Source organism: Nerophis lumbriciformis, linkage group LG13, assembly GCF_033978685.3.
Source record: "Nerophis lumbriciformis linkage group LG13, RoL_Nlum_v2.1, whole genome shotgun sequence".
Lineage (NCBI taxonomy): Eukaryota > Metazoa > Chordata > Actinopteri > Syngnathiformes > Syngnathidae > Nerophis > Nerophis lumbriciformis.
In genome coordinates, this window is record NC_084560.2 from 21,769,895 (window position 1) to 21,791,849 (window position 21,955).

General features: G+C 40.6%; 1 protein-coding gene across 1 annotated transcript in view; it reads right to left on the reverse strand.

The window, feature by feature from the left end:
• myo10l3 (myosin X, like 3) overlaps positions 1-21,955 on the reverse strand; it is a 209,304-nt gene that overhangs the window by 159,340 nt on the left and 28,009 nt on the right. The gene's annotated exons all lie outside the window — the stretch shown is intronic.

The following is a 21,955-nucleotide window of genomic DNA, read 5'->3' on the forward strand; positions in this document are numbered from 1 at the left end:
AAATGGCAATAGCAGAGAATGAATGCCCTATAACAAGAGGATAGAGGAAAAGGAGCTTATTGACAACGGTGCAGCCTACAAAGGCGGACACGTGCACATTTTCGGGACTTATGCAAAAGCCAAATACACGTCAGGAACCAATACGTAAGAAAAGTTGGTTTTGCATAATATTGCAAAACAAAACACCAGCTAATATGTCTCCGAACAGGTACCATTTTTCTGTCCTTATACACACACCATAATATTACCCGTATGTTGAAGCATAGTACACCGGACTACGGTAGCCGTATTGCACCACGTTCCATCAAGCGGTGCGGCTTCATAGCTTACCAAAGTCGTACTATAAACATTTTGACAGATTTTTGAGCGCCATGTGTAATGTTCGATATTCTCAATAATGTCACGCTTGGGTCTCATTGTACTGCGCGGATCATTCTCCCTAGATCAGGGGTCGGCAACCTTTACCAGTCAAAGAGCCATTTTGACCAGTTTCACAAATCAAAGAAATCAATGGGAGCCACAAAAATCTTTTGAAATTTAAAATTAAATGACACTGCATACAAAGTTTTTTTTTTGCTTTGTGCTATGTATAAACCAAGGGTCTCGAGTTTTGTATGAATGGCGCTTGACAGTGTCATACTTGTCAACCTCCCGATTTTTCCAGCATACTACGAAATTCAGGGCAACTATTCTATCGAACGTGCCATGATGGTACAGCATTTAGCGCCCACTACATCCAGCGTGCCGGCCCAGCCACACGTGGTATGGGACTTCTGCTTGCTCACGTAAATGACAGCAAGGCATACTTGGTCAACAACCACAGGTTACACTGACGGTGGCGGTATAAACTTTAACACTCTTACTAATATGCGCCACACTGTGAACCCACATCAAACAAGAATGACAAACACATTTCGGGAGAACATCTGCACCGTAACACAACATAAACACAACAGAACAAATACCCAGAATCCCATGCAGCCCTGACTCTTCCGGGCTACATTATACACCCCTGCTACCAAACCCCGCCCACCTCAACCGACGCACGGGGGGGATTTGGTGGTAGCAGGGGTGTATAATGTAGCCCGGAAGAGTCAGGGCTGCATGGGATTCTGGGTATTTGTTCTGTTGTGTTTATGTTGTGTTAAGGTGCAGATGTTCTCCCGAAATGTGTTTGTCATTCTTGTTTGGTTTTGGTTCAAAGTGTGGCGCATTATTAGTAAGAGTGTTAAAGTTGTTTTATATGGCCACCGTCAGTGTAACCTGTGTGGCTGTTGACCAAGTATGCCTTGCTGTCACTTACATGTGCAAGTCGAAGATGCATACAACAAAATGCTCGGTTGGCACGCTGTTTGTACAGATTGTTGGGGATGCTGAATGCTGTACCATCATGGCACGCCCTTATTATTATTGTTAGGGTGAAAATGGGAGAATATTAATCCCGGGAGTTTTCTGCGAGAGGCACTGAAATCCGGAAATCTCCCGGGAAAATTGGGAGGGTCGGCAAGTATGCAGCTGAGCCGCATCAGAGTGATCAAAGAGCCGCATGCGACTCCGGAGCCGCGGGTTGCCGACCCCTGCCCTAGATGCAGCAGGAACTCCGGAGGCAGGGTACAGGTAAGGAAATGATTTATTCCTCATAAATCAGAAAGAAGTAAACAGAAAAGCGTGCCGATTGTACGGGAAGCTATGGCAAAGCTAACGTAAAAGCTTGGCACAGAAAACAAGAGCAAAGAAGCAAGGAATCAAACATAACTGTTGCTTAAAGCAAACAAGACAGCCAGACAGTTTGTGGCGAAAAACAGGAATAAGTAGCTCTCGGATTAGTGCCCGGAAGCAGGTGAGCGTCCCGAACACTAATCAGAGGCAGGTGAAACTAATCAGCACCCATGACAACTAAAACACAAACCCAGGGGTGCTGAAAACAGAACTGAGGGAGTCAAAACTAAACAAAACATGATAAGGGCAACGGATCATGACAAACAAAACATCAATGTTTTGGTGTTGCTTGCTTATGTGTGGCTGCCATCTACTGGTCAAACCTATCATTACACCATGTACCAACACACATTGCTTTGATGTCGGTAAGCACAACCAGAATGAATACAAACATTATGTGCACCGAGTTATAGGGCGCACTGTCGATTTTTGAACAAATAAAAGGATTATAATTGTGCCTTGTCGTCCGAAAAATACGGCACTTAATCCCATTAACACGTTATTGCGGTATCATCCATCATCATTATTAATCTGATTACCAATAATATACATTAAAAGTGTATATTTAATGGTAATTAAAATTAATTCACATCAATGCTGTGATGAATTAGATCAAAATGTTTAATGGTTTTTCAGCACTGCATACAACACAATTTTCAGTGACTAATCATTGTTACTCAGCACCAAAAGTGGTCCAGGAAAGATGGGACAAAAGGGAATTGTGTCCAACAGAGCATAAAACTGAACAGATCGATATGCATGGATTCCACTTGGTAACCTTATACAGTACAAGGTCACCACTTTCAGACATCAATCCTTATTAACTATTTACAAGAGCCGAGCCACGTGTCTACACACACACACAACATTTTGTGTTGATGTACTTTGAGAGTACAGTAATTAGTTACATATTAGACAGTTACAGAAGTTTTTTTTTATTTCTTAGTGATCCTTAGACAAAACTATCCCTCCAAAGCCATTTCTACCAACATGCTTCTCCCTTCATTTGGCTAATGGAGCACAGCTAAATGTGTCTTTCCCAAACCACAGGGGACAGCAGTTTGCCGGGTCATGTAAATTAGCAAGAGGAGTCTGAGCGGAGTGGAAAGAGGAAGGGTGCACGTATGTTTCACCTCCCATTGTGTGTAAAGGGGCATACAGGCCAAAATAAACTGCTATTACTGTAATTACAGCACGTGCCAACACATTTAAAGTAGGCCGGTCTCTGCCTGGTACCAGCTTGGTATATTTGGCCTATACTCGGGGAAAATCCGCGTGCAGTTGGGAGATTATTAGGATTTATTCCATTGACACAAGACAATCAGGTACTGTTATGTAACTGGACTGTTCAGGGACTCCACTCAAGGAGAATATTACTGCGAGTAGCTGCTGACAAAAACCATGTGACATTAGACAAACGGTTTGCATACACAACAACAAAATTCTCCTGAGAGCTCTGCAATGGGCATTTGTGTTTTATATAACGGAGTTTTTTTTTTTTTGTTTTTTTTTTTTTTAGAAATGCATAACTCTGATAAAATAAATAGATTAAATAAAATTGCAGGAGCATCTGGTTCTCAGGAGGAGTAAAACATGAAGGTATTTTTTTTTGATATTCTATAGAAGTGTTTTTCAACCTTTTTTGAGCCAAGGCACATTTTTTGCGTCTTCATTCCACAGTAAGTCTTTGCTGTCGTCCAGCATTCTGTTTTTGTTTACTTTGTAGCCAGTTCAGTTTTAGTTTTGTTCTGCATAGCCTTCCCTAAGCTTCAATGCCTTTTCTTAGGGACACTCACCTTTTGTTTATTTTTGGTTTAAGCATTAGACACCTTTTTACCTGCACACTGCCTCCCGCTGTTTCCGACATCTACAGAGCAATTAGCTACCTGCTGCCACCTACTGATATGGAAGAGTATTACACGGTTATTCTGCCGAGCTCTAGACAACACCGACACTCAACAACAACAACACATCATTTGCAGACTATAATTACTGGTTTGCAAAAAATATTTTTAACCCAAATAGGTGAAATTAGATAATCTCCCACGGCACACCAGACGGTATCTCACGGCACACTAGTGTGCCGCGGCACAGTGGTTGAAAAACACTGTTCTATAGCAGGGGTCGGGAACCTTTTTGGCTGAGAGAGCCATGAAAGCTAAATATTTTAAAATGTATTTCTATGAGACCAATTTAATATTTTTTAACACTGAATACATCTAAATGCGTGCATTTTTAAGTAAGACTAACATTTTTAGAGCATAATAAGTCTCCTATTCTTTTTAATAACATTGTTATTCTGAAGCTAACCAATAATGAATACAATATTTCTTACCATTAATGCGACTTTTTGAACAGGTGCGGTAGAAAACGGATGGATGGATTAAAATGCATGGGAATGTTTTATATTTTGAACGTTATTTTTAACACTGATTACGAGCGGAATTATTCATTACTTATCGTGTTAAGCAATGTCAGCTAAGATTTATCTGAGAGCCAGATGCAGTCATCAAAAGAGCCACATCTGGCTCGAGACCCATAGGTTCCCTACCCCTGTGCTATAGCTTTCAAAATGAACCTTATTCACAAGTACTGTCACCTACCAAAATGACTGAAAATGAAGGTATTTCGCATACCAGACAAGTAGATGGTGATATACCTTTGAAAGGAAACATAATAGTATGTGCACAAAAAGGATAAAATGACATATGGATTATTGATAAACTGTGAAAACACCTCAAAAAGTTTTTTTCTCTGAGTATCATTATCGTAATTACAGTTTTTTACTTAACACCATGTGAAGCATACTTTACAAAGTTGTGAGAGAACTGCAAGAATAAGGTACGTAACGATGCTAAGTCATTTATTTTCTATAACGAAACTTGACAGAGGGGAAATCAATTGACTACATATTTAAAATTTAAACAACATGGTAGGGTTGTACAATATACCGGTATTAGTCTAGTACCGCGATACTGATTAATCATATTGGGTACTATACCGCCTCTAAAAAGTACCGGTCCCCCGCCCCCTCCTCGTTGTCACGTTGTGTCATTGTTGGTTTTACGAGCAGAGGAGCATGTTCGGCAGCTAACAATCACTGAGTACTTACGAGCAGACACAGTGTGTAGACAGAAAAGGGAGAACCGACGCATTTTGGCTTAAAAACTAACAATAAAGGTGAAGTTATAACACTGAAACGCCCTCAGGAAGAGATGCTTTAAGACATGGCTAGCTAGCGAGCGGATAAATTCCATTCACAGTCGGCAGTGTTTTAGCTACTTCTAAATCACTAATCCTCGCCTCCATGGCAACAAATAAAGTAAGTTTCTTACAAGTATCATTATCACTGCAGGACGAGGAATAACTAAACATGCTTCACTACACACCGTAGCTCACCGGCGTCACAATGTAAACAAACGCCATTGGTGGATCTACACCTGACATCCACTGTAATGATACCAAGTACAGGAGCGTATCTAGTCGATACTACTATGATTACATCGATATTTTTTGGCATCACAACATCTTCTTTCGTTTTTTTTAATTTATATTATGTTTATAAACTCAGGAAATATGTCCCTGGACACATGAGGACTTTGAATATGACCAATGCATGATCCTGTAACTACTTGGTATCGGATTGATACCCAAATGTGTGGTATCATCCAAAACTAATGTAAAGTATACAAACAACAGAAGAATAAGTGATTATTACAATTTAACAGATAGAACACGTTAATAGAGAAAATAAGCAGATATTAACAGTAAATGAACAAGTAGATTAATAATTCATTTTCTACCGCTTGTCCTAAATAATGTTGACAAAATAATAGGTAGATAAATGACACAATATGTTACTGCATATGTCAGCAGACTAAATTAGGAGCCTTTGTTTGTTTACATACTAATAAAAGACAAGTTGTCTTGTATGTTCACTATTTTATTTAAAGATAAACTTGCAATAAAAAACATATGTTTAATGTACCCTAAGATTTTTTGTTAAAATAAAGCCAATAATGCAATTTTTTGTGGTCCCCTTTATTTAAAAAAGTATGAAAAAGAACCGAAATACATTTTGGTACCGGTACCAAAATATTGGTATCTGGACAACACTACAACACGGTGATAATTTTGGTCACTATAACCATTATTTAAAATATTCATTCGGTTTCATCTCTAGCAGACAGATTGTTTGTTCATTTGGACCAAAGGCCTGATCTACTAAAAGTTTGCATGTATTAAAACATGTGCAAAAATAATAACGCATGCAAAGCTGATCTACCAAACTTGGGCGCAGAGGATTGTGTCTCTTAAATAATCAATTTAGCGTGTCTGTCTTTATGTTTATGCAGAACATATGAATATTATCAGAACCCCCACAACAGTAGGAGGAGGAGATGCACTTGTAATCATTTAGCACTCGCAATATGTTTTTTCAAGACTAAAAGTGTTTTGCGGCTACTGTTTTGCGTACATATTCAGCACATTTGAATTCCACGTGCAAATTGGCACAGTTATGCACAAATGGCTGCAACATGACAGACGATGGAGAGAGAGAATTATCCGGGCTATTGTCGACAATCGACCTGTTTGTATCAGAAATAAAATTATTAGACGTATCATCTGTCCAACAATTCCATCTTTGAGCTGATGAATGGCTTTAGGGCTTATTCTGAAACATCTTTTGTTCGATTTTTTCATATAGGAGATGTATTATGAACATATTTCCTTTCCTCTTCTTGCATCTGTACGATTTCAGCACACCACTGCACTTTTTACCGGTGCTGTACCAAAAACACGGGTGGGCTCCAAGCATACTTGCCAACCATACCGGATTTTCCGGGAGACTCCCGAAATTCGGCGCCTCTCCCGAAAACCTCCCGGGACAAATTTTCTCCCGAAAATCTCCCGAAATTCAGGCCGAGCTGGAGGCCACACCTCCTCCAGCTCCATGCAAACCTGACCTGTTTTCACGTCCGCTTTCCCACAATATAAACAGCGTGCCTGCCCAATGACGTTCTAACTGTAGAATGATCGAGGGCGAGTTCTTGGTTTCTTATGTGGGTTTATTTTAGGCAGTTTCATTAACGTCCTCCCAGCGCGGCAACAACACACAACAACAGCAGTCACGTTTCCGTCTACCGTAAAGCAGTTTGTCTGCCGTAAACAGCAATGTTGTGACACTCTTAAACAGGATAATACTGCCATCTACTGTACAGTCATATGTGACAATAACATATATGGCTCTTAGAGAGTGCAATGCACAACTGCGAACACAACAAGGAGACGAAGCAGAAGAACGAGGAAGATACAGCCGTGGCGACGCCGACGACGAGTAAGATGAAGAAATACGCTTGTAAGTTCCAAGCCGCAGCTGCGATTGGACCTGGATAGCCTCCGGGAAGAAGTAGTGGACTACCAAGTGCTTGGCAGTGAAGATCTTCCTCAGGAAGCAAAGATTGACCGGTTTTGGGCCATGCTAGGGAGAGATGGAAGATTCCAGACTCTAGCGCATTTGATGAAAGCACTTTTGTGTGTGCCACACAGCAATGCATCATCAGAGAGGGTGTTCAGCATTGGTTCGAAAAATAGTGACAGAGAATAGAACAAGGATGGACAATCCAACCCTTAACTCAACAATGAGTGAGATGAGTGTTATGTGTGTGTATATGTGTAAATAAATGAACACTGAAATTCAAGTATTTCTTTTATTTATATATATATATATATATATATATATATATAGCTAGAATTCAATGAAAGTCAAGTATTTCTTAAATATATATATATACCGTATATATATATATATATATATATATATATATATATATATGAAATACTTGACTTGGTGAATCCTAGTTGTAAATATACTCCACCCCTCTTAACCACGCCCCCAACCCACCCACAACGTGCCAACTTCACGGGTTTTGGATTTTGTAATTCACCCAAGGAACTTTAGTTATTTTTACCATGAATTGATTAATGTGGACCCCAACTTAAACAAGTTGAAGAACTTATTCGGGTGTTACCATTTAGTGGTCAATTGTACGGAATATGTACTGTGCTGTGCAATCTACTAATAAAAGTTCCAATCAGTCAATCAGAGAGTTCCCGTCGGACGGTTTTTCACGGGACATATGCATTGCGTTGTTGTTGCACTAGTGAGCCACGGATGAGGAGATGCTCCTCTGTTATTGATTGAAGTAAAGTCTGAAAGTCATTAAAACAGTTAGCTCCATCTTTTGACACTTCTTCCACTCCCGTCCTTGCACGCTACACCGCTACAACAAAAGATGACACTGTCGAAGGTGAGCCACGTAAATAAGGCCGCCCACTACTGTCGTCACTTCCTGTCAATGACAAAGGACACAAAGAAAAAAGGCTCTGCTTCTGCTACTGGAGTTTTTGTTAAGTCTGAAGATTTTGACCACTGATTTGCGATCATAGCCACAGGAGACACAAGGGGGAACAAGATTTAAGGTTGGACACAGGACATGATGGAAATCAAGAAGGGATACTACAAAAACTATTCCATGAATTTAAAGAAGAAATGAAAGAAGATTTGAAAGAAATGATGGATGGAAAGAAGAAATGAAAGAAGATCTGAGAAAAGCAACAGCAGAACACAAACAAGATATGAAAAGTCTGCAGGAAAATATAGAAACTCTTCAAACTTAAAGTGTTTACAAAGCACAAAGAAGAAGAACCATGATAAACATTCTGAATTTATTTCATCCATCCATTCATTTTCAAAATAATCTTACTCATATCACCATATGAAATATAACTTACTTCACAGAGTATAATGTATTTATTTATTTTTATTGTGATTACTTATGGAGTATATTGTGAATAAATTGAGAACAGGAAGTGAACAAAATTTTTAGCAACTGTTATGTAAAGGAAAAGGGGTAAATAAGCTGTGCTTCTTCCTACTCCTTTTCGAACATGTTGAAAAGAGAAACTGGAAATTGTGATGTATCATGTAAGCATGCATGTTCCAAATAAACTCAAACTCAAACTCAAACAAAACGGTGCATCTTGAAGAGACGGTCAGAAAGTGGCTTGAAGATAAGTTAAAGTTAAAGATAAAGTACCAATGATTGTCACACACACACTAGGTGTGGCGAAATTATTCTCTGCATTTGACCCATCACCCTTGATCACCCCCTGGGAGGTGAGGGGAGCAGTGGGCAGCAGGGGTGGCCGTGCCCGGGAATCATTTTTGGTGATTTAACTCCCAATTCCAACCCTTGATGCTGAGTGCCAAGCAGGGAGGTAATGGGTCCCATTTTTATAGTCTTTGGTATGACTCGACCGGGGTTTGAACTCACAACCTACCGATCTCAGGGCGGACACTCTAACCACTAGGCCACTGAGTCGGTCGATCTGTAAAACATAATCTATGCAACATTTTGACCAAAGAACCACCATTACCGTATTTTTCGTACTATAAGTCGCTCCGGAGTGTAAGTCACACCGGCCGAAAATGCATAATAAAGAAGGAAAAAAACATATACAGTAAGTCGCACTGGAGTATAAGTCGCATTTCTGGGGGAAATTTATTTGATAAAACCCAACACCAAGAATAGACATTTGAAAGTCAATTTAAAATAAATAAAGAATAGTGAACAACAGGCTGAATAAGTGTACGTTATATGAGGCATAAATAACCAACTGAGAACGTGCCTGGTATGTTAACGTAACATATTATGGTAAGAGTCATTCAAATAACTATAACATATAGAACATGCTATATGTTTACCAAACAATCTGTCACTCCTAATCGCTAAATCCGATGACATCTTATACGTCTAGTCTCTTACGTGAATGAGCTAAATAATATTATTTGATATTTTACGGTAATGTGTTAATAATTTCACACATAAGTCGCTCTTCAGTATAAGTCGCACCCCCGGCCAAACTATGAAAAAAACTGCGACTTATAGTCCGAAAAATACGGTACATGTTGTAGTGTTTTAAATGTAGAAAAAAATCATAATGTGACCCCTTTAATGCGCCTTTTGTATGAAAATAGACCTGAATAGACCCGCTCATCGGCCAGGTATCTTATAATCCGGTCCGCCCTATGGAAATACGGTAATAATTTCTGGCCCGCAACTAATTTTTTTATGTTCCCATGGCTGTAAAGAATCTTCAACACTCAATGGTGTGTTAAAAGAAGATGTATATTCAGCTTCTGTGGATGCAAGATGCATTTGTCCTTCTTTGCATTAGTGTGTGCTTAAAGAGTCTGACGCTGTTCAAGCAACAGATGGTTGTTTCAAAACTGCTCCCCCTGGTCCCCGCCTTCATAAAGAGTCTTGTCACTAAAGCCAGGACCTCTGACTGAGACCTCGGAAGTTAACCAGGCGGAAATATCCCAAACAAAGGCCAGCTGGGACACAATGGACACATGTCAGACGCTCCCCCGCCCAACTTAAATCACCTGGTGTGGCCCAGCTGACCACCTAAACAGTGTGACTACCTCTTGCATGCTGATCCTTGCAAGGAGCGGCATTGACTTGTTGGCATCAAGCGTGGTCCAGATCAACACCCCTGCTTCTGGTCAGCAGATGTTTTAAGAACTCGGCCTGTGTTTGCTTCAAATTCTTCATGCTGCATGCCACTGTGCACGTGGAACACTGCTGGGACAGAACGAGTTGGCAGAAACAGTCCTCATGTCCCGCTATGCTCTCTGACACGGAATACCCATGATGTGAATGATAGTCACAGAGAGCTGGTAGCTTGAGTTTCTCAAGCTTCTACAGAGGCGTGCTAATGAATGAGCCTTAAATATTTCAGGGGGTTACACGGGACCAGGTGCTGCAGACACAAGTGCATGTAGTATCAAGTGATCAGATCAAAAGTCCTGACAAAAGAGAAAGCTAATGAATGCAACTTAATGCAGGAACACAAGATGATAAGATGGTTTATTGGAGTGTAGCTTGGTGCATTGATGCCCGAGTGAACATAGACCCAACAGAGAAGAGTGAATGACCTTTAGTTGCCAAATAAATAGATGGTTTACTCAAGACAATTTTAACTGGATACTGAAAAAGCAAATATTTTGGGTCTCAGAGATTAAGGCCCCTTCTACACTAAGGTTATCCAGGGTAAATTCCACCTAACCTTATCCTTGTCCACACACACACAATAGTCGTTTAAGACCCCCTAACCCAGGGGTCGGCAACCCAAAATGTTGAAAGAGCCATATTGGACCAAAAATCCTCAATCTCGTTACCTTGCGTAATGACAATAAAGCTGATTCTGAAAATACAAAAACAAATCGGTCTGGAGCCGCAAAAAAAATGATAAGCCATATTACATACAGGTAGTGTGTCATGAGATATACATTGAAATAAGAGGACTTAAAGGAAACTAAATGACCTCAAATATACCTACAAATGAGGCATAATGATGCAATATGTACATATAGCTAGCCTAAATAGCATGTTAGCATCGATTAGCTTGCAGTCATGCAGTGACCAAATATGCCCGATTAGCACTCCACACAAGTCAATAACATCAACAAAACTCACCTTTGTGCATTCATGCACAACGTTAAAAGTTTGGTGGACAAAATGAGACAGAAAAAGAAGTGGCATAAAACACGTCCTAGAAAGTTATAGATGTAAACAAAGTACGTGAGTTCAAGGACCGCCAAAATTAGTGGGACAAAACGCCGCTCGCCAAATACTCGAATGAGTGAAGCATGTTTAATACAAACAGTGTGCTTTGTAACAATTGGGGAGGTTTGTGTCATGTTTGTCCTCCTTCAGAAACCATATTAACACAAAAAAAAAAAAAAATTCCCCTCATCTTTTTTCATACATTTTCGAAAAAGCTCCAGAGAGCCACTAGAGCGGCGCTAAAGGGCCGCATGTGGCTCTAGAGCCGCGGGTTGCCGACCCCCGCCCTAACCCCTTCCGTCCGCCGGTGCAACGCAACCTAGTACGCATGTGCGGAAAATGTGCACGTCATAGTCACCTCCAGTGTTGCTTTGTGTGCAAGTTCTTAAATTTAACTTATCTGAACAATGTCCAGTGTTGTGGTATTTCAATTACCGTATTTTTCGGACTATAAATTGCAGTTTTTTTCATAGTTTGGCCAGGGGTGCGACTTATACTCAGGAGCGACTTATGTGTGAAATTATTAACACATTACTGTAAAATATCAAATAATATTATTTAGCTCATTCACGTAAGAGACTAGACGTATAAGATTTCATGGGATTTAGCGATTAGGAGTGACAGATTGTTTGGTGAACGTATAGCATGTTCTATATGTTATAGTTATATGAATGACTCTTACCATAATATGTTACGTTAACATACCAGGCACGTTCTCAGTTGGTTATTTATGCCTCATATAACGTACACTTATTCAGCCTGTTGTTCACTATTCTTTATTTATTTTAAATTGCCTTTCAAATGTCTATTCTTGTTGTTGGGTTTTATCAAATAAATTTCCCCCAAAAATGCGACTTATACTCCAGTGCGACGTATATATGTTTTGTTCCTTCTTTATTATGCATTTTCAGCAGGTGCGACTTCTACTCCGGTGCGACTTATACTCCGAAAAATACGGTAACTGGAATCCAGGGTGCTGTGGGGGCCTATTGTAGTGAATCACACCTGAGCCATCATACATTCATCAAATCTTTAATGGACACGTGAAAGTAAACAATGTGATAAAGAACATTTTACATCAATCAATCTAGGGATCTAGCTATCTAGTCAGGACACTCCTCACTCTTTTGCCTTCACCTTCATTGTCCATTCCTTTTTGGTGACTTTATATACTCTGGACCTAGACGTTGAGTCCGCGACATACATGACAGACAATAACTGATAGTCTGCTTTGCCAGTCCAAAAGCTATCGCCGTTTTCCGTAGTATTCCCTCGACGGCCAGGTAATACAAAGCACACGCTACCTTTTTTAATCACATCCACGGGAGCCTGCATTCTCGTTGTCTCTCCTTCGACAAATGGACAAAGTTTTTCGGTAAGTAGAATCACAGCTGACCTGGACATTCGAAAGTTCTCTTGTCGTCTGAGATGCTTTGTATCCGGAATAGCTGCAATCGCTTTGTCTTAAGGTATTCATGTGTGATTTCCACAAGCGTCTGTACAGACGGAAGGAGAAACATGGCATGTCTGGATGACTCGCCTCAGTCTTTCTAGTGGTTGCCTCCGAGTTACGAAACCGCTTTATTATGAAGCTGTCTGTGGCGCGTTCTTTCTAACGTCACTTCCTGTGTGGGGCGCGGTCTTTCTGGCGTCACTTCCTCTCCGAACTCAGTTTGTAAACGATCAAAGAGTCCATACAAAGCTGAGAGCCGGAGATTCAAGAAATACACGGCGCACTTACCCGTGTAAAAAATTGTCTGAGGGGGGGGACCTTAAACAATAGTTTAGTGTGGCTGAAACGGGGCTTAGGCTAAATAATTATTTGTTTAAGGGGTTATCCGGCTTAGTGTAGACATAGCCTCAGAGTTTAAATTGCTGTGATGACTTGTCCAGGGTGCACCCCGCCTTCCGCCCGAATGCAGCTGGGATAGGCTACAGCCACCCCCGCGACCCAGAGCGTGACAAGCGGTAGAAAATGGATGGATGGATGGATGGAGTTTAAATTGGTCAAAATGTTAAAAACACAGGTGAGTTTGAACATGGGTGTTATCCCTAAACTTGGATGAGTGCGGAGACTAGAACAGAGGAAAGCTTTATTTAAGTTAAAATTAAAGTACCAATGATTGTCACACACACACTAGGTGTGGTGAAATTTGTCCTCTGCATTTGACCCCTCCCCTTGTTCACCCCCTGGGAGGTGAGGGGAGCAGTGAGCAGCAGCGGTAGCTGCGCCCGGGAATCATTTTTGGTGATTTAACCCCTTGATGCGGAGTGCCAAGCAGGGAGGTAATGGGTCCCATTTGTATAGTCTTTGGTATGACTCGGCCGGGGTTTGAACTCACAACCTACCGATCTCAGGGCGGACACTCTAACCACTAGGCCACTGAGTAGGTGATTTGAATTGATTCTCAATTTTCATAGTAGTAAAGTGGACACACACAAAAAATGTTGGGTTAAAAAATAACCCAATTTTAACCCAACTGCTGGTTCAGAAAAGGACTAAACCCTTATTTGAGTTATTTTAACTTAACATTTTGGGTTAATTTTTTAACCCAACTTTTGCGTTTAATTATTTAACTAAAAAGATGAGTTATGATAACTTAATATTGGGTTAATCACCACCAAACTATTGGGTTGAATTGTTTAACCCAAAAGTTGAGTTATGCTAACTCAATGTCGGGTGATTGTAAATAATGTTAATGAGATTAATCCTTAATAAAATTCCCTTCTAGACAAAATTTACTTCTTAAGTAAAACAAGCCTTTTACCCAAAAATGCGTTACTCAAAAATGGTCCATAATTTTGAAAACCCAGAAATGGAGTTAAAATAATACCCTTATAACCCAAAAAATGGATTGCTATTCATAAAAATAACTCCAAAATTTAACTCAACGCTAGCAACTCATAAATTGGGTTATCAAAATAACCCAGTATTTTTTAGTTTAGTTTACTTTAGTTTATTATTTCTTCGGTCAGTGGTCAACAAAATAAACAAACAGTTTTACATAAACAAACAGTTGTACATTCATAAATTGAAAACGTTGCAGACCGAAAGGGTTTAGGCTGAAGTTGAACACTTGTTGTGCCTAACCCTATAAACAATGTCAAATACAAGATGAGCTTCCAAAATTATGACATTTCCTTTGCACAACATATTATAAATACACTTTGTACACAACATAAACACTCTTCAATTATATACACAGTAAAGACATGTGAAATATCCTTGTACACGTGTTAGTTAAACCTTTGTACCAATTATATACTATATGCATATATAGTATATAATTGGTAACTATATACATATATACTATATACTTCCATTTTTTAGTGTACAGTAGTAGTTTTTCTCTCCAATTAGGCATGCATATTACAGTATTTTCTGTCGCTTTTGCGAGTCCGCGTGAAAGGTTAAAACGTGGACGATATTACTGTCTGGATAGAAAGTCAAGACAAAACTACAAAAGCCCCTTACAGCTGACGGGAGATCTCCAGATTCCTGTTGTGTACTTTAAGTACATAAACACAGGAAGGTATCGAACAATAGATCGGAGGCAAATGCTGATTACATAGCAGAGTGAAACCAAATACCAGGATAGTGGTGCGGCCCCCATGTTAGACCCTAAATAACGATACATGGAGGAATTATAACAATAGAAATGCATTGATTGCCATTGATATGAAAGATGGTGAGTAGCCTGATGTGCAGACCTATGGCGTTAAATGGCTGACCAACTTTTAAAAGGGTCAGAAATCTAACTGACTATTGTCTGAGGGTCCATTAAAATTCCCAACAGACCACATAACAAACATTGTTGTCTTTGATGCATTCTTCGAACATGGAGGGGCAGAGTGTTCCAGAGCTTAGGGCCGACCACAGAGAAGGCCATGTCTCCCCTGGTTTTAAGTCTGGTCTTGGGCACCATGAGCTGGAGCTGGCTCTCGGACCTCAGAGCGCAGGAGTGTAAATTTGGATGAGGCCTGAGATACAATGAGCTGCCAGTCCATGCAAAGCTTTAAAAGCAAACAGCAACATTTTAAAATCAATTCTAAAATGAAAAGGGAGTCAGTGCAAAGTCTCAATATATCATCTATTTATGTTATACAAGTGCAGAGTGACTGTGTATATGTAAAAAACAAAAAGGGGCTAAATTGCACAATAGCACTTCTTGGAGTCACAACCTACAGGTGAGGATAAACTCTTATTTTACGTTTACATTTAAAATTTAAAATATTTAGAGGTTTTTAATTCCTTATATTTTAATCAAATATTATGTATACAATGATTAAAGGGGCTGTTTGGAACATTAACAGAGATGCCTAGAGCAGTGTTTTTCAACCTTTTTTGAGCCAAGGCACATTTTTTGTGTTGAATAAATCCAGAGGCACACCACCAGCAGAAATCATTAAAAAATGAAACTCAGTTGACAGTAAAAAGTCGTTGTCGCAATTGTTGGATATGACTTTAAAGCATAACCAAGCATGCATCACTATAGCTCTTGTCTCAAAGTAGGTGTACTGTCACGACCTGTCACATCACGCCGTGACTTATTTTGAGGTTTTTTTGTGTGTAGTGTTTTAGTTCTTGTGTTGCGCTCCTATTTTGGTGGCTTTTTCCCTTTTTTTGGTAATTTCCTGTTGCAGTTTCATGTCTTCCTTTGAGCGATATTTCCCGCATCTGCTTTGTTTTAGCAATCAAGAATATTTCAGTTGTTTTTATCCTTCTTAGTGGGGACATTGTTGATTGTCATGTCATGTTTGGATGTACCGGTACATTGTGGACGCCGCCTCTGCTCCACAGTAAGTCTTTGCTGTCGTCCAGCATTCTGTTTTTGTTTACTTTGTAGCCAGTTCAGTTTTAGTTTCGTTCTGCATAGCCTTCCCTAAGCTTCAATGCCTTTTCTTAGGGGCACTCGCCTTTTGTTTATTTTTGGTTTAAGCATTAGACACCTTTTTACCTGCACGCTGCCTCCCGCTGTTTCCGACATCTACAAAGCAATTAGCTACCGGCTCCCACCTAGTGATATGGAAGAGTATTACACGGTTACTCTGCCGAGCTCTAGACAGCACCGACACTAAAAAACAACACATATTTTGCAGACTATAATTACTGGTTTGCAAAAAATATTTTTAACCCAAATAGGTGAAATTAGATAATCTTCCACGGCACACCAGACTGTATCTCACGGCACCGCGGCACAGTGGTTGAAAAACGCTGGTCTAGAGGGCACTAACTTTCCAATGTATTTTTAGCACGAGCAAGCGCATTAACTGGGTGTTTGGATAGTTAACGTTAGCTATCAATGAATGTATATTTTATCATAACAACAACATGACTGCAAATTGTTTGTTGCTTTTCTTGGACTGCTTTTGTGTTGACGAGACTGTAAACACTAATTATTTTATTTGGGCCACAAAATAATTGTTATGACATAAACTTAGTAATTGTGAAAAATATAGATCGTTTTAAAACAAAAGTGTTCTGTTAAACCGGTTGATAGAGCGGCGGTGACAGCAACCTGAGGGTTCCTGGTTCCATCCCCGGCTTACGCCACGTCACGTCCGTTGTGTCCATGAGCGAGACACTTCACCCTTGCTCCTGATGGTCTTGGTTAGAGCCTTGCATGGCAGCTCCCGCCATCAGTGTTTGAATTAGGGATGTCCCGATCCGATATTTGGATCGGATCGGCCGCCGATATTAGCAAAAAAATGCGTATCGGCAAGGCATGGGAAAATGCCGATCCAGATCCGATTTAAATAATACACTCCACTTTTCTGCTTCTTCCGTTCCGCATTTTCCAGCACACCTTCAACACATCCACAGGTCTGTGGAATCTCACGCAGTTGCTTTTAGCTGCGGCATTACACGACAGGCTCGTCTCACTCTTCTCACAGACAGCAAGCGCACCTTCTTACACACGTCACATACTGTCACGTCATACGTCACATACGTATACGTCCTCCCCGAGCAGAGAGGTAGCAGCATGGCTAACGTTAGCTGTGATGCTAGCGCAGCCGTGTGACCAACGTTCTCTCTAAGGTGCGCGCTTGTGCAATTGCGCACTGTTTAAAGTCGTCCTCTGCGCATAGCAATTATATGCCACGCACAAAATCAAATAAAAAAATAAGCGCATAATAATTTTCAACACACGGACACGACAGAAAAACAGTTTTCGTCATCATTGTTCAAATATTATAACGTCTGTCCTAGACGCTTATCTCCATTCGGTGCCACACGTCCACACCATCAAAATGCCGAGGCAAAAATTTCCAGATCAACACCGTATGAAAAAATTAGTGATTTTTTTAGTTGTGATTTCCTTCTCTGCATGAAAGTTTAAAAGTAGCATATATTAATGCAGTATGAAGAAGAATGTTTTAATGTAGACACGCAAGCCTTGAAAGAAAATGTTGAAAATCAAGACTACATTTCCTGCAAATGGATGCATTTCTACCCTATATTTTAACTTTAGATTTATTCTCATATCAAACTCTTTTGGCTGTCTTTTTGACACTTACATCCGGCGCCCCCCTCCACACCCTGGATTATAAATAATGTAAATAATTCAATGTGATTATCTTGTGTGATGACTGTATTATGATGATAGTATACATCTGATAGTATATATCTGTATCATATAAGTGGACCCCGACTTAAACAAATGGAAAAACCTATTGGGGTGTTACCATTTAGTGGTCAATTGTACGGAATATGTACTTCACTGTGCAATCTACTAATAAAAGTCTCAATCAATCAATCAAAACACATAGAATCATCATAATGCTGTGATTATATGCATCAAGTGTTCATTCAAGGCTAAGGCAAAATATCGAGATATATATATCGTGTATCGCAATATGGCCTTAAAATATAGCAATATTAAAAAAAGGCCATATCGCCCAGCCCTTGTTTCAATGATGCCATTTCTGTTTGTCATGTATAATTTTGTCTATTTTGTGTTTATCCTTGAATAAACAGGTCAGTTTCTTGTTACCAACCATTGTGTATTATTCAAACTCACCTAATTCAGCTGGCTAGTTGTTATCAAGAGTACTAAAACCCTTTTCAACATGATTCTGACAACTAAGTAGGCTAAATAACTTTAAACTTTAATACATGTTCGGATAGGCCATTATCAGTCAGTATCAGTATCGGATCGGAAGTGCAAGAACAATATCGGTATCGGATCGGAAGTGCAAAAACCTGGATCGGGACATCCCTAGTTTGAATGTGTGTGTGTGAATGGGTGAATGTGGAAATAGTGTCAAAGCGCTTTGAGTACCTTGAAGGTAGAACAGCGCTATACAAGTATAACCTATTTACCATAAGCCAGCCAATTGTGTTCTTGTTTTATTGTTTGCTTTGAAAAATGTGACTTTAAGCAAGTTGAAAACAGCAGAGAAGGATAACCAAAATACGTATAATTACAACAAAGAAAACAATGTAGGCTTTTGTCGCTTGATCCATGAGTAAGAATCAATGCCAAATTCAAGGATTTCACCAGAATCTCCGGAATGCTGAGTGAGTAGTGTAACACACATAGAGCGAGGTAAGATTAAAAAAAGTAGGCTGGGTATGGTTGAGACGGGAATCTGGGCAAAAGGTCCTTTCAGGCCTTTGTCCACAAATCTCCCAGATGGGGGGGAGAGCTTTACTTTCCCGACACATGGATCTACCTCTTGCGGAAGTAACAGCTTATGTTTGTTTGTTTTTTTAAACGTGACTCTCCACTGAATGAAGAATTACAGAAATATACTTTATTGATCCAGAGTGTTACAATGGCAAGCCCCAATATTATTTCACTCCAGGGCTGTTCAACTGACACCATACCAGCTCCTAGGTTCAGTTCAAAACTTGGGAAACAAACATTTTTGTTACGGCTCAAGCCCCTGCCCTCGGGACATGCCCACGGGCGTTCCTCTCCTGCTGCCTCCGCGCGGCTGCACACAATCTACACACCTGCCGCTGATGAAAGCTCCACGTCCTTCATAAGCCAGCGAATCCTTTGTTACAGTGCCAGAATGTAGCTACATGTCTCCGTACAGAGCTAGAGACGTGTAGGGCTCTACACGTCTCCAGCTCTCCTCGCCTATGTGCTTCCTTGCTCTCTGTGTTTCCCCTCCGTGCTCATCGTCTTGTGTCCTGTGTCGTCACCCTGCAGCTACCCTTCGTTCCCTGGATTGGAGCTGTGTGTCTCGTCTCCCCGGATTCCCTCCTTTCTTCTTGCTACCTTCCTGGATCTCGACCCCTCGCCTGGACACGGACTCTGACGCCTCGCTCCTGCCCTTGACCTCTTGCTTGCCCACGGAACTCCGAGACTGCCTTGCCCCTAATGGACGTCCGCACCTCTCACAACACGCACTTTAACATTGTACAGTAAAACTCACCAGCTAGGTGCACCACATAGTCACACCATACACCTTTGGATTTATTACACACATCATTTTATTATATTAATAAATATGCCTCAGGCTAAAGGACATCCCTGCCTCAGTGCCGTCTTCTTCTCCACAGCACGTAACAAATTTTTGCAGCACATTCCTTAAAAGACTAGAGTGGTCCTGTTGTATCGAGGAATTTAGACCAATGTAAAGATTGGCAGATCCTTGCATTGGCATTTTAACCTTGCTACCAAACATAGAACACTGGGGTATAAACTTGTGATTGACATAACTGAGACATTCCTGAAGGCACTCCTTTAAGTTCTCTCTTTTTTGGCACTTACAGTACGTACACATTTTGTTGTAATGTGATTTAAGGTGTGATTGTAGGTTGTTTACTTCCGATGTAGTCAGTAGCCATTTGTTCAACTTCTTTAGTTGTACTAGTGGTGCTCTTTAAGATTCCGCTTTTTCATCATTTGGGCTAATCAACTTGTGGCACGTGAGTTCATTTAAAAAAACTTGTGAGAGACTTAGGCTATGTCTACACTAAGCCGGATAACCCCTTAAACGAATAATTATTTAGCCTAAGCCCCGTTTCAGCCACACTAAAACAGCGTTTAAGGTCCCCCTCCTCGGACAAATTTTTACACGGCTAAGTGCACCGTGTATTTCTTGAATCTCTTAGCTTTGCATGGACTCATTGATCGTTTACAAGCGGAGTTCGGAGAGGAAGTGACGCCAGAAAGACCGCGCCCCCCACAGGAAGTGACGTCAGAAAGAACGCGCCACAACCAGCTTCATAATAAAGCGGTTTCGTAACTCGGAGCTAACCACTGGAAATAAGAAGGTGAGTCATCCAGACATGCCCGTGTTTCTCATTCTTCTACATGTACAGACGCTTGTGGAAATCACACATGAATACCTTAAGAGAAAGCGATTGCAGCTATTTGGGATACAACACTTCTCACACGGCAAGAGAACTTTCGAATGTCCAGGTCAGCTTTGATTCTACTTAGCGAAAAACTTTGTCCATTTGTCGGAGGACAGTCAATGAGAATGCGGGCTCCCGTGGATGTGATAAAAAAGGTAGCGTGTTCTTTGTATTACCTGGCCGTCGAGGGAAGACTACGGGTCTTGTTGGACTGGCAAAGCAGACTGTATCAGTTATTGTCCGCCATGTATGTCGCGGACTCAACGTCTAGGTCCAGAGTATATAAAGTCACCAAAAACGAATGGACAATGAAGGTGAAGGTAAAAGAGTGAGGAGTGTCCTGACCAGATCCCTAGATCGATTGTTGTCAAATGTTCTTTATCACATTGTACTTTCGTGTCCAATAAATATTTGATTAATCTATGATGGCTCATGTGTGATTCACTACAATAGGGACCCACAGCACACTGGATTCCAGTTAACTGAAATACCACAACACTGGATATTGTTCAGATAAGTTAAATTTAATTTAAGAACTTGCACACAAAGCAACACTGGAGGTGACTACGACGTGCGCATTTTCCGCGCATGCGTACTAGGTCACGCTGCGCCGGTGGACGGAGGGGGTCTTAAACGGTGACATTGTTGTGTGTGGACACGCATAAGGTTAGGTGGGATTTACCCTGGATAACCTTATCCAGCTTAGTGTAAACAGGGCCTTACATTTTTGCAGAAAGTATATAAAAACAGCAGAGCATCCTTGTAACTCTGACATACTAAATAGACCAAAATCAAATGTCTACTATAAAGGATACTGGTCCTGAATATACCTATATGACTAACAGTGAAGGGAAAAGTCCTGCTACCCAGTCTTTAGGTTTCTGGAAATGTGACCTCCAATCTAGATAGATCCCAAAGTCAGTCCTTGAATATAACCTTATACTGGCAAAGTACCATATTACTGAATACAACTAGGAGGGCAAAATCCGCCTGTTTTTGTTTCCACATGGATCCAGCATGGCTTAAAGGGGGCAGAGGGCAGAGTTCTTGACCGAGGGGAGTAATCAGTTGATTAAAAACAACCTTCAGCATCTGTGCATGAAGACGTATGAATTAAAGATGGAAGAACCAGTTGATCAGAAATTAGCTAATGGAGGAGGAGGAGCTCCATTGGGAACAAGGCTTCCCCCAGTCTAGAGGGAGCACGCCCTTGGGGGAGGTCGCCGTTCATTACAGAGATTTGACCCTAAGAAGCTGTCTGGATACCTCCTGCTGAGACCTTAAG